This window comes from Callorhinus ursinus, unplaced genomic scaffold (genome assembly GCF_003265705.2).
Source record: "Callorhinus ursinus isolate GAN/ISIS: 27379988/994484 unplaced genomic scaffold, GSC_fseal_2.0 scaffold49, whole genome shotgun sequence".
Lineage (NCBI taxonomy): Eukaryota > Metazoa > Chordata > Mammalia > Carnivora > Otariidae > Callorhinus > Callorhinus ursinus.
In genome coordinates this window covers 11,237,155-11,248,688 of record NW_027397111.1, presented here as the reverse complement: position 1 = coordinate 11,248,688, position 11,534 = coordinate 11,237,155, and the positions used below count along the sequence as shown (strand labels likewise).

The window sequence follows — 11,534 nt, the reverse complement described above, 5'->3', positions numbered from 1 at the left end:
ATATAACCGTATCTGTGGAGGCATTCTTATATTTGGAACTTCTGAGGCAATGGATATGTGAATTTTATATTTTGATACGCATTGGCAAATTAGTATCTGGGAATGTTTTACAGCAAACCCTTCTAAAATAGTTATAACAACTTGTTTCCTCAGACTCTTCACAGGATGGATATTATCAATGATACCATTGATATTTTTAAGTCTTTCTTAATTAATAAATAATATACTTTGTCATTCATGTTTATATTGAGTTTAATTATTTATGAGACTGAGAATATCCTACATATTTATTACACATTAGAGTTTCTTCTTGTATGACTTCATCATTCATATCCATTGTCACTTTTTCCACTTTGCTTTAGTGATCTGTAAGAATACTTTAAATAAATGTTAATGGAATTATTATATAGTTTTCATTTGGATTAATTTTTAATTGTGGTGCTTTTGTAATGGAATTTATTGCTTCCTGTTTTATTATTATTTCTCTGTAATCGTTTGTCCTTCTAATTTCCATTTTGTCCTTTCTTCCTTCCTTTAGATGTCATCTGGGTGTATATGTGTGTATCGGATGTGAGCAACGTGGCTTATACATAATTTTGTGGCAGTGAATAGGGAACCAAAATCCTGGATCCTGAAAATTAGCTGAGACTTCTCTATACATTGGCTTCTGCTGTAACTATATCTATTTTTAATGAAATGGACTCCACCTAGATTTTAGTCCTGAGGATATTTACTGCTGCTGACTGCCAGTCCTGTCATTTCTTCCTATCTGGAATTATAGTCTTTCCGTTTTTCTTTTCTTTCTAGTTGGGATAGACTTTATATCACATCTGCTTTTAATTGCTCAAGGAAAACTGGTGCATTTGAGTTAGAATGCAGAGGTCTTGGTGAGAGATGATAGCGTGTGGGATAGAGCAGTTAATGCAGGGATAGCAATAAGTGGATGTAAGACAGAGATACTTAGGGAATGAGCACCTGAATGTTTGGAAGATGAGTAAGATGATTGTGTGTGAAAGAATAGGATTGAGATAATTTCAAGGTTTGTAGATTGAGAAACTGTGTTATACTATCATTTGCTGAGTTGGAAAACATTAAAGAGAAACAGATTTGGAGCAATGGAAAGATAAATAGGGTAGTTTGGAACATGCTGAATTGGATGCACCAAAAAGGCTTCTAAGAGGGCAGGCACTGGGTAACTAGTTCCATCCTGAGGAGAGAGGAATATCTTCAAAATTATAAACTTCAGAATCTTCAACATAAAAGTCACAAAGTCATGGCATTTGGTCATATCCCTCAGGTGGAGTTTGTTGCCCTAGAAAGCAACAGACATAGATAGAGCACTACAGAATACCAACATTCAAGAATAGGTCGAAAGAAAAATGAGAGACTACTGAAGCTGGAGAAAAAGATTTGTGTATTATGTCACACATAAAATAATTTTGGAAGAAGGGCCCAACTGTTTTTGATGAAGTCTCACAAGAATGAGTCATTATATAGATTAGACAGGGTCAAGAATGCTGTGGTATAACTTTACCCAGAGACTGGGCTCCTCCTGCTGAGATGTCCCCCGTGAGGATAGGAGGGTTCTATTTTTTCCTTGAGACCAATCTGACATAGTAAGTTATTGGAGAATGTCTTTTCTTGGAAATTTTCAAACCTGGGAATATCTGAAGGCAGAGTAAACCACCTAAACCTTAGCCTTTAGGGAAGAATATTTGTCTCCTCTTTATGTTGGTGAACTTTGCTACAATACTGATGAGGACCAGGGCAGATGTTCCATTGTGGAGAAAGAGCAAAAAAGAAAAGAGACTGTGTGGTTTACTTTGGTGTTAGACATTGAGCCTGCCTTTGTTCAACCCCCTGAGACTCCATAGTTGTTGTTCCAATTCACCAGGGCTGGGACTTTACACTGAACTTTGTTCCAAATCCCTAACTAGTCATTGTCTCTCCACCTAATAGTATTTTGGGCACCTATTTTCCTAGAAAACTTCCTGGTTTGCTGATAATTAGGCAGGTCCAAAATTATATGACTGGAGTTATGTGATTTGTGTCTCTGGGAAAAAATTATTTTGATACCACTTCTATTATGATGAAATTATAAGGAAAAGTTTGGCAGGTATTTATTAGTAAGGAGAAGAGACAAGCGATAGTTTATCACTTTACAGAGCTGAAAGTGATGGGATAATATTGAAGAAGGCTCAGAGGTGGATATCTGTAGATCACTGTAACAATCAGCCATGAAATTTCTATTTTCAGGCTATGAGACATATCCAATCCAAGACCATGACGGCCACATTCAACTTGAGCAGCTTCAATCCAGGTGCATTCATCCTACTGGGAATCCCAGGGCTGGGGGAGTTCCATGTCTGGATTGGGATTCTCTTCTTTATTATCTACCTTGTGGCCCTTGCAGGCAACAGTGTCCTTCTCTATCTTATTTCCATGGAGCGCAGACTTCATGAGCCCCTGTTCTTTTTCCTCTCCACGCTGGCTGCTACAGATATCATCCTGTCTAATACATGTGTACCCAAAACATTCAGCATCTTCTAGCTAGGTCCTCAGGAAATCACCTTTCCTGCATGCCTTACGCAGATGTTCTTTCTCCACTACAGTTTTGCTATGGATTCTGCCATTCTGCTGGCTATGGCATTTGATCACTATGTCGCTATTTGCTTCCCCCACAGGAGCTTTTGTATCATCTTCCCATGTGTGTTCTTATTAAAGCGACTGCCTTTTTGCTGAAAATTCATCATACCGCACACATACTGTGAGCACATAGGTGTTGCCCAACTCGCCTGTACTGACATCTCCATCAACATCTTTGCTGTATCTATGACTGTTACATCAGACATGATCCTTATTGGCATCTCCTACAGTCTCATCCTTTGTGCTATCTTTAACCTTCCATCTCGAGATGCTCGCCAGAAAGCCCTAACACATGTGGTTCCCATGTTTGTGTCATTCTTACATTCTATACACCAGCCCTGTTCTCTGTCCTCACCCACCATTTTGGTCACAATATTCCTTGCTCCTTCCACATACTGGCTGCCAACCTCTATGTAGCCATCCCTCCTTCACTCAATCCAATCACCTATGGGGTGAAGACCAAGCAGATTCAGAAAAAATCGTCCTACTCTTCTTCCCTAAAGGGAACCAGTGACATGAGACTGAGAGCTTGGGAAAGGAAACAGGTAACTATATTGACTTTGGTAAGCATTTCATTTTTTTTTACAGCTAAAATATCTACAATGGTGATTTAAATACATATGAAATCCTAAAAGTTTTCTATGTGTTGGAGGAATCAGTAAGACTAGGTAAGGAAGTAGATGTAAAGAAGGGCAACAAAAAAAGTTGAAGAAGATATGTCTGATTGAAAAGATAGACCAGAGGGAAATTTCTGTTTCATTTTGGGATAGATTTCCAAGACTTACAGGATAGAATATTGATCATATATAATGTGGATGAAAAAATAGAATATTAGTTTTAATTAACAGGTTAAAAGAGATGACTAAAGGTCTAACAATTTGAGATATCTTTGTTGGATACTTTCCAGACGAAAGTTGGTAAAGTTAACAGCAAATGATTACCTTCCTTAGTAATCATCCAGGAAGATTAATCATCTAAAAGCACGGTTCTCAAACATTGATGAGTATCAAAATCACCTGGGGAATTTGGGAGAAATGCAAAGTCCCAGGTTCTATCCTACTTCATTGGGCCTCTGTGTTCTTTAACAGTTCTCTGGGTGATTCTGATACCTAAGAAATCTTGGACCCTTCCAAATCAGAAAAGTCCTGGTCCTTTGAAATACCCATAGACTTGGTTCTTCTAGTAATTTCCTGGGCTTGGAAGTAACATAGCTTCCTTTTATGCTCCCCATAACTGCCTCTTGCTTAGTATTAGTGATCCATCTTAAAAATCCATAACTGTAAATCTCGTATCATCAAAATAATTATCAATTACTTCTACTTATTGTAGTCTTTGAAGGATTTCACTTTTGGCACAAAAAATTCTTGTCATGATTGTCGGTTCTTTTAATAAACACAGAGATGACACATTAATAACTCTGTGTGGTATTCTGTAAAGATAGCCAGAGTACTACATTCCATCTTCCATGCTTTTCTGCAGTGTGAACTTGCCATTCCCACATTACAGTTAGAGTCTAATTCTACTTATCTTGAATCTGTTGTTAAACAGCGGGGTTCCATGATAAACAGAATTCAGTGAAAGTGACATTCTGAGCCTTCTGAGGTTAGTCCACAAAAATCTTTGCAGCTTCCACTTGGGTCTCTTGAAATGATTTATCTTGGTATGTTCCCTCTTGGAAGCCAAATACTGAGCTACAAGTTTCCAGAGCAAATGGAAAAGCCATGTCTAAATATTTTGGTGGACAACCTAAATTGAGATCCCAGCCAACCATCCACAGCAACTACCAGTCATGTTGGTAAGGTACCTTGAGACTTCAGGTATCTGTAGGCTCAACTGGCATCTCTCTGTAATGTATGAGAGACTCAAAGAGAGAACTACCCAACCAATTGAAGATAAGTCATAGAACCACAAGAAGTAATAACTGGCTGTTTTAAGCTAATAAACTTGGGGTGGTTAGTTATGCAGCAATAGATAAATGATGCAGAAATTGGTAACAGAAAGTGAGGTGCTGGTGTAGCAAAAACCTAACACAGGTAGCATTAGCTTTGGCATAGGCAGCAAGCAAAAGCTGAAAAGACCTTCAAGAAGCTGTAAATGAAGGTCAAAGACAATGAGAAAATTATCTGAGGCTGGAGAAAAAGGTATAGGTACCAGATAGTTGTAGGAAGTTTGAAAATACCATAACTTGGAAAATAGAAAATATACCTAATTAACTAATGCATTTGGCCAAGGAGATTTTGAAGTAGAGTACTGAGCATATCAACATTATTTTTATGCCACAGATGATAAGGTACAGACAGACGTAAGCTACAGTGAAATTATTCAGTGTTCAAGCATAACTTAGAGTAAATACAAAGGAGTCATGGCTGGCTGAAATCAAATGAAAAAGGAATCTCTCCCCTCCCCATCCTCTCCAAATAACAAAAGACTCTCAAAAGAAAAACAAATGTCCTCAGGGTGTAATATCATCTCTAGGATGAGACTATAAAATCCTTTGCTAAGAGTAGAGAAACATTTAAGGGTATGCCTAATTAATCTTTTCAATTAGACAAAGAAGCTTCTAGGAATCTTAAGGAAATTTGCCCAGAGAACCATAACTGTCAGGCAAAAATCAGATAGGGAGCAAGCTAGAGGTATGATTTTTTTCTAATGGAATAAACCCCTAAAGGATTAATAAAGAACCACAATTTTTAAGAGAAATGTACAGAGGTAAGCAGCATCAGCTTCAACTAAAAGGGACAGAGTTAATGCAAAATGAAAAGGGGCCTTTGGGTCTCCAACTTCATTAGGCAGGAAGCGGATGAAGAAAAGTTCTCAGATGTAAACACAGGGCACTACTCAATGAGAAGCAAAGATGACATAGAATATAAAGCCAAGTGCCCAGAGGTTAGACAAAAGCCATGAAAAATCATTTCCAGGAGGCAGGATTGGGTCCTTATTAAGAAACTGGTGATATTGGGGCGCCTGGGTGGCTCAGTTGGTTAAGCGACTGCCTTCGGCTCAGGTCATGATCCTGGAGTCCCGGGATCGAGTCCCACATCGGGCTTCCTGCTCAGCAGGGAGTCTGCTTCTCCCTCTGACCCTCTTCCCTCTCGTGCTTTCTATCTCTCATTCTCTCTCTCTCTGAAATAAATAAATAAAATCTTTAAAAAAAAAAAAAAAGAAACTGGTGATATTAATCTCTGGCTGGATTTTAGAAACTCTAATGGACTAGTGACTGTAATGTGATTCTCCCAATATTTTACATATGAGTATCAATTGCAGCTCTCCATCTCAGCATCACCAGAGTGTGTAGATTGCAGATTTTTTTCTCATTTCTTTACTTCACAGGTCTTCAGATTGAAAGGAACTGCATTCAGGAATCTGCATACAAGGAACTGAACCGGAGGAGCCCTATTCACACTTGGTCCTGATTTAGAGGCTGAGATCTTGGACTTTGAACTAGTCCCATAATGGGAATGAGACCTTGGGATCTTAAGGAAGAGGTGAATGTATTTTGTTTTTATTTTTGCTTTGTTTTGTTTTTGTTTTGTTTTGTGAATATTTTTGTGCGTAAAAGGAGATTGGTCTTATTGTGGCCTAGGGTGCACTGTTGCAGGCTTTATTTTCCAAAGATGGCCTAAACAATATCATGCATCCAATACACTTTTCTGCAATATGATCTTGCTACTTCTCGAAGAGGTCTGGTGTAATTCCACTCCCCTCTTACCTGGGCTGGCCTTAGTAATGTCCTTGAAAAAAAAGAATGTAATAGATGTGACATTTCAGGATATCCAAGGTTGGATTATAAGAACACTTCCATCTTCCTCATTGGTGTTTTTGGATAGATATTTGCATTTTTGGACATTCTCCCTAGAACACAGCCACCATACTGTGAGAATCCCAGACCGCATGGAGAGTTCATGTGCTTAACAGCTTGGCGGAGCTCCTAGTTAACAGCCAGAATTAATTGAATTAACTGCATCAGTTGTTTAGAAGTAACTGCAGCTCCATCCACAATCTGGTTGCGGCCACATGAGAGAAAGAGAGAGAAGGAGAGACCCCAAATGACAACTGCCCGTATGATCCCAGGAGATCTACAGAATCATAAGATAATAATAAATTGTTTGAAACCACTACTTTTGGAGGTAGTTTGTTATGCAATAATAAATAATAATTGGAACAATTAGACTCTCAGTTCTCTGAATTTTTCTCTAAAGATCTTGACCATCCTACCTCATCTACTTTATTACTTAATTCCTTAGAAACACCTTCGAATTTGTGTTTCCACAAATATATGCAAGTTATTAATAATCTAAATTTTAGGCATTCAGTTCCTGATCCATCACCTCCTATTTTCACTTTACCTCAAATCCTAGTCCAATAATCTACTCTTTTTTTTTAAGATTTTATTTATTTGAGAGAGAGAGAGAGCACAAGAGCAGAATGAGGGGCAGAGGGAGAAGCAGACTCCCCACTGAGCAGGAAGCCTGATGCGGGACTCAATCCCAGGACTCCGGAATCAGGACCTGAGCAGAAGGCAGCCGCTTGAGCAACTGAGCCAGCCAGGCGCCCCAATCTCTCTCCTTCAATGCATTTATAATAAATTGATCCTATTACCTTTTTACATTTCCTTCTTTTTCTCCTTTTTCCTTCCTCTTTACCAGCATTAATTTCATGATTCATTCTTAGAATTACTGTTGATTACAAATTATTTCTCTCCTTTCACCCTCCTTCCTTTTGTAACACACACACACACACACACACACACACACACACACACACACACTTCACTGTGCTTTTCTAGTAACTTTTTTCTACATCTAACTGCCCACTCTATGTCTGCAGCTATGGGAAAATTGTAAATATGCTGACTCACCTTATTTTAAAAGAATGTTTTTAGTTATAAAGAGACCACAATAATTTGATAATGATAAGGAAAGATAATTTCACCTAGACATAGGTATAATGTCATAATATCATATCATAATATCACCCAGATATAAATTGGGACTTTCCTGGGCAAGCTGGAATATACAGCACCTAAATTTTTTAATTCATGGCAATTATATCACAGTTCTCTATTTTCATACTCTTTTTTGTTTTGTTTTGTTTTGGGGTTGTTGGGTTTGTTGCCCCCTCAGACACTAAGGTTCCCCAGCAAGCAGCTGCTTCCCTGGGCTCTGTGAGTGTCTTGGGCAGTTTTCTGGCTCTATGTGCTGTTTGACCCTCCCAACTTTCAAAACCTGGAGTTATGGCATCTCCATGCCCCAGAACCTCCTAGGCCCTGCCTGGTCCCAGACCGAGGGCCAAGTAAAACCCTCCTATTTCATTTTGCTAAGGAGCCTATGAATGAAGTGCTATTATTATCTCCATTTTATAGATGAAAAAACTGAGGCCCAGAGAGGGTATCACTTTGCCCAAATTCACACAGCTAGAAAATGGAAGGGCTGGGATTTTAACGCACACAATCTAGTCTCAAAGTCCACATTTTCAACCACTAAACCTTAAATCTTGGGGAAGACACAGGGAGGGGAGTGGATTAAGTTTTAAATTCTATGCACTATCTTACCTTTACTGAATTTAGTTTCAGAAGAAATATGTCCTGGCCACTGAGATGTGTGTTTGTGGGGCGGTGTGTATCCCGCGAGCTTTCCTTGGCCATTGGGACTCTCCATCTCCCAGTTACAAAGGCCTGCCTGACTGGATAACTTCCAGTCCTCCCTGAAGGCCCTCAGGCCGCAGCCACCCGCACCTCCAGATCTTCACCAACCCAGAGCCATGATTGTCACACTACTAATTCATGAAATGCCCTTGCTGCCTCAGTATCCATGCCTCTGCCCATGGCCTCCTGCAAGCTCCTCTGCCCATTGCCTCCCGCCCTGCCTGCCACCAAGTGCCCCATGAGGGTTGGTTTAGGATGTGGGTGCTAGGGGGAGAGACCTCCTGGGTTCTCCAGACACTTTAACCATTGAAGTCACCTGGGGCAGGGGACCTATGAATCTTAGCATTGTTATCTGTAAATGGGGATGAAGAAGATACTGTAGGGATGGTGTTTAGTACCCGCTTAGAGAAAGTCTCAAAAAATGCTAGCTCTGTCACCTTTTGACCCCCTTCAACCATTTCTCAACCCCCACCAACTACCACCAATCGTCTGTTCCCTGTGTCCATGAGCAAGCTGTTTTTTTTTCTTGTATTCTACATGTAAAAGAAAGAAAGATCATATGGTATTTATCTTTCTCTGAGTTATTTCATTTAGCATAATGCTCTCTAGTTCCATCCATGTTGTTGCAAATGGTGTGATTTCATTTTTATTGCTGGATAATATTCCATTATACACACACACACACACACACACACACCACAATTTCTTTGTCCATTCATCTATTGATGGACACTTAGGTTGTTTTCTTATGTCCACAAAGTCTTACAGCAGTTGACAACTCTCAAGGGCAGTTTTTCTCCGTGCAGTGACTCAGGGACCCAGGCTGCTTGTAATTTGCAGTTCAGTGATGGCAGCATGGCCTCCTTGTCACTGTAGCAGATGAAGAGAAAACAGAGTGTACACACTTGTTCTTAAACATTTTAGCCTGACATGACATTTGCCATTTCTATTCTAACCTCATTGGCCATAAAAAGTCACATGGCCCCCTCTAACAATATCAGGAATGCACTTATATAGAGAAAGGAGAGAGAAACCAGATAGATTTGAGAATGAAAAATCTCTGTTACAGAATCTAACACAACCTTGACTTCTTGTGCATTGCGGATCACATCTACTTCTACGTTACCCTGACTTACTTGCTTTTGCCATACTTGTCTTCTTGAATCTTCCCAACTACACCAAGCACATTCCCCCTCAGAACCTTGATAATCTCTACCTGCTATCATGCTTAGGTTTCATGCCATATAAATTAAATCAGCATGGTTGTGGGTAGGATTAAGACATCTGCATTTTTTAAAAAGCCCCCAGGAAGTCCCAGTGTACAATAAAGTTTTGGAACCACAGACTTATGGTGTAATCAATAGCTCTATTTTGCAGATGAAGAAACTGAGGGCCTGAAAAATTAAACAATCTATTCAAAATTTCTCATCTAGTAAATGTCAGACCTGGGATTCAAATCTATATTTCTCTCATTTTAATTTGCTTTATTTTCTATAAAATAGATTCTCCTGTGTAGCAGCACTAGATTAAGGGGAATCACCTTTTAAGTTTCTTTATACTTCCAAATTACTTTTTTAAAAAAATCTTTAACCAATTTACACACCAGCTTGCACGAAAGAAGTCACAGACAAATTGTCAATATTATTGTGCTCTGAATATGTACTTATAGTTCACTACTAATGAGTCAGATGCTTAGGGCTGGAGTGAGGGAGAAGAGGCATAACTAAGATGTTTATAGTTCTATGAGATCTGCCCGCTAAGTACAGTTGAAATGAATCTGAGTCCACTTTGTCCATTCTTCCTAGAAAGCTATCTCCCATGGCTCAGATACACCCTAGTCTTGGAGAGTTCCAGATGACAGTCCAGTCCTGGGAGGAAATGCTGTTGTAAGTTATAAGAGTCTCTCCTGACCCAATCAATTCAACATATATTTTGCATCTTCCTTCCAGGTTATTTAGCAACTTGGCCTGAGTGAGACTTTGATGGGGAATAAAGAGAAACATTTCAAAGGGCCACCTTGTCATTACCTCAGTGTGTTATGGGAGAAGAATGCATTTTACACTGGACTGTAGCAGTATCTTTGAATCAGTAGCTTATCCTCTCATCTAATGAGATGAAGGAGAAAAGACAAAGAATTACCCTAATGAAGACACCAACTGTTAAAGCGAGGGGCGCCCGGGTGGCTTAGTCGTTAAGCATCTGCCTTCGGCTTGGGTCGTGGTCCCAGGGTCCTGGCATAGCGTCCCTCGTCGGGCTCCCTGCTCCACGGGAAGCCTGCTTCTCCCTCTCCCACTCCCCCTGCTTGTGTTTCCTCTCTTGCTGTGTGTCTCTCTCTGTCAAAATAAACTAAAATCTTTAAAAAAAAAAAAAAAGAGGGGAGGAGTAGGAGACCTGGATTTCGTCTGGTCTCAGGAATTCAGCTGGATAGGGATCAAACCATTCTGAACACCTACGAACTCAACAGGAGATCAAAGAGAAGAATAGCAGCAACTCTCTGAACAGAAAAGCGACCACTTTCTGGAATGTAGAACAGGCAGAGAAGTGAATCCGAGGCGATATTCAGGAGGATAGACGGTGGGGGAGGGAGGCTCCGTCGGCCGCTTCTGGCAAGTGATAGAGCCGCGGAGCACAAAATCGGAACCTTTAGAAGACGGCTCCGCTGAGGGACGTCGCTCCAGTGGCTAAGCAGGAGGTGGAATCCTCCCGGGACAGTGTGGTCTCAGGACCCTCGGGGTCACAGAAAGACCAGGGGTGCCTGAGTGCAGCAGAGCTCCCAGGTATCGGAGCGGGGAAGCCGGCTGCAGAGACGGACCCGAGGCACGGGCTCTCAGCTCGGGGTTGCCATAAACTGTGATCGGGGATACAGTCAGGCCACTGCTCCTCCAGCAGGGACCCAACAAGCACCTGCACCGCAGGGATCTGCTGGGTTTGGAGACTCCACACGGGGTCGGGTGCCAGAGATAGAAACACTTGGTCAAAGGCCGGGTGAAGCATGGAGTGAGGCCAGAGACCGGGGAGACAGGAGTGACTGACTGCTTTTCTCTGGGGGCGCACTGAGAAGTGGGGCCCCAAGTTCTCTGCTCCTCCCCAGGGGGAGATTGGGAGGCCTCTATTTTCACTCTCTTCCTCCAAAGCTGTATGGAAAGCTTGCAGGAAACAGAAGCTCCTGAGAGCAAACCCAAACTGATTACTTAGCCCAGACCCAGCAAGGGCGGGGCAATTCCGCCTCCGGCAAAGACACTTG

At 40.9% G+C, this 11,534-nt stretch overlaps 1 pseudogene; it reads left to right on the top strand.

The window, feature by feature from the left end:
* The first annotated feature begins 682 nt into the window (after positions 1 to 682).
* LOC112806206 (olfactory receptor 52H1-like) lies at positions 683 to 6,764 on the top strand (annotated as a pseudogene).
* The last annotated feature ends 4,770 nt before the right edge of the window (positions 6,765 to 11,534 follow it).